Source organism: Microtus ochrogaster, linkage group LG9 (assembly GCF_000317375.1).
Source record: "Microtus ochrogaster isolate Prairie Vole_2 linkage group LG9, MicOch1.0, whole genome shotgun sequence".
NCBI lineage: Eukaryota > Metazoa > Chordata > Mammalia > Rodentia > Cricetidae > Microtus > Microtus ochrogaster.
In genome coordinates this window covers 41,071,240-41,073,987 of record NC_022034.1, presented here as the reverse complement: position 1 = coordinate 41,073,987, position 2,748 = coordinate 41,071,240, and the positions used below count along the sequence as shown (strand labels likewise).

At 34.3% G+C, this 2,748-nt stretch overlaps 1 non-coding gene across 1 annotated transcript; it reads left to right on the top strand.

Moving 5' to 3' along the window:
* The first annotated feature begins 2,361 nt into the window (after positions 1-2,361).
* LOC113457902 lies at positions 2,362-2,468 on the top strand. The gene has a single exon (XR_003378379.1). It is a non-coding gene; the product is annotated as a U6 spliceosomal RNA (small nuclear RNA).
* The last annotated feature ends 280 nt before the right edge of the window (positions 2,469-2,748 follow it).

Below are 2,748 nucleotides of genomic sequence, written 5' to 3'. Positions count from 1 at the left end.
CACTCATGGAATCTGTCAGAACCACCAAGATAAACTACTTAGAATTCACAATCAAGCAGGAGGTAGGCTTCTCATTTACAGCAGTGTATTTCAATAATTATTCCTAAGCACAGATGGGAGGGACAAGAAAACTGTCAACAAAGAAACCATACTTAATTAAACTGCTATTCAGCAGTAAGTGCAGGAAAAAAAAGGTATTTTCAGACATATCTGAGATCACTTATCTATAAGCCATTTTCTTAAAATGTTTCTATATTACATTTTAATTTAGTGTGTGTGCATCTGTGCATGTGTGTGTACACATTCACCTGCAAACTGTGACATTTTTTTGGTTCTCCCCATCATGTGGGAGCTGGTGATTGAACTAACTCAGGTTGTCAGGAATGGTAGCAAGTGCCTTTATCACAGTAGAGATGCTTGAGGAGGAGATGGGTGAGTTCCCACAGAGTCCTGAGGAGATTGTTGTGCAGGCTCCAGAGAGGAAAGATTACCCCTCACTCTGCATTCTGTTCCTACCAGAGTGGGCTACACACAAACTGAATGATGCCTCCACCCACACTGGTAATGGCACATCTTCCTTATTTACCCCACTGATGCCAGAGCTGATCTGGGAAGAGACATCTTCTCAAACATACCCTGAAAAGGCATTGTATCAGCTATCTGCTGTTGTCTAGTCTAGCTAACCCACAAAACTGATCAGCAGATAGGAAACTGGGGGAGGGACAAAATAATTGAATATGCTAAAATACCCTCATGAAGTAAATTAAATGTACTTTTCAAATAACTTTGTGTCATAAAGGTGGAGTTATCAACTTACTGGCTAAAATAACTAAATGAGAAACATCACAAATTACTCATTGGGAAATTATGCTAAAATATCTACTATTGCTTAGTAGGAAATATAAATATTAAGAAGTACAGATTTGAATGAAAATTGAATTTACTATTTATGCTAATTGAAAAGCAAACTGAAGAGAATATTCACCTACCAAATCCTTGGTGTGGAGTAAATGAATTTGGCAGTTACATTCAACTAGTATAAGTACTGTAACTTGAACAAAAACATGCAGAAAGTTTAAAGACAAAAGTGTTTAAAAGATATGTCATAGTAATGGAAGAGGCTGAAACAATGTTGGCATGCTTGTTAGGAAAAACAAAATCCCATTTTAAAACAAAATTGAATAACAAAAGTTGCCATGTAATTTCCTAAGATGTGGTCTTGCAAGTAATTTTTTAAAAAATGAATGTGTATCAACCTAACAACTCCAGGTTGAAATACAAAATGCAAGATTTGCTTGAATTTTTAAGAAGTTAGAAATCTATTTATATGGTGTAGACAGAGTATATTGTCAGGACCACTGAACAGATCTGTCCTACCAGTCAGCTCCCAAATAACCACACAGAGACTTAATATTAATTATAAATTCTCAGTAGATAGCTTAGGCTTATTACTAACTAACTCTTGCAACTTAAATTAAGCCATATTTCTTATCTAAGCTCTACCACTTGGCAGTACCTTTTTTCAGCATGGCATGTTCATCTTGCTTCTCTCCACATCTGCTCATGGCTACCTGTACCTCCACCCTTCTTCCCAGTGTTCTCTCAGTTTGACTTTCCTGCCTCACCCCCAGCTGCTTAGCTATTGGCCAGTCAGCTTTTTAAACCAATAAGAAGGCACCTTGTCAAAGACACATTTTCACAGTGCACAAAAAAGCTACTCCATAACAATATAGTAAATTTTTTTAGCAAATTTCTGTCCAAGATAAACAAGTATAAAAGAAACCAGACAAAGGAATTTTGATAACTAGAACTGGATGAAATTATGATAGCCTGAAAATGGTATCTTATAAAAGTTCATAGAAAATGTGATAAAGAACGACACTGAATTTAATTACAACAAGCCAGCATGCTCTTTTGAGCACAGTTTCAACCATCTCCAGAAAGCAAAACAACCAATGATTCTATAAATATGCACTGAAAAGATAAACTAGCCATATTTTCAGAAAATCTACAATTGCATTGTTTAATAATAAGAATAGACTTTGAAATAAATAATAGTTTTGTATAACTGGAATCTCAGCATTCAAGAGGCAGAATTATGTGTTTCTGGTCAGCCTGGTAATTTGGTGAAAGCAGTTTCTAAAAAAAAAATTTATCTGTGTGTATATGTATGCAATATTACTATATATCTTTAATCTTCCATTATGAAACCAAATAGAAAATAATATCCAGTTACAACAAAATGTTATGTATAACTTTCATGTAATTCCAGACAAAATCATATTAATACCCTACAAAACAAAAATCTCTTTTGTAAAAATCCATGTAGGAAAACAATTATTTAATCAATAGATAGGAAATGTTTTAAGAACAGCAGCACCTACACTAAAATTGGAATGATACAGAGAAGATAAGAATAGCTCCTGAGTGAGGATGACATGTAAATTTGAAAAGAGTTCCATATTTCTGAACTAAAATCTATCAAAAGAGACAAAGAAGGACATTTTATATTGTCACAGGAAAAATCCATCAAGAGAAAATCTCAATACTGAACATCTATGACACAAATACAAGGGCACCCTCATATGTAAAAGAAACACTCCTAAAGCTTAATTCACACATTAAACCCCACACACTAATAGTGGAAGACTTCACATCCCACTCTTACCAATGGGCATGTCTGTAAAACAGAATATTAACATAGAAATAAGAGAATTGACAGATGTTATGATTCAAATGGACTTAAAA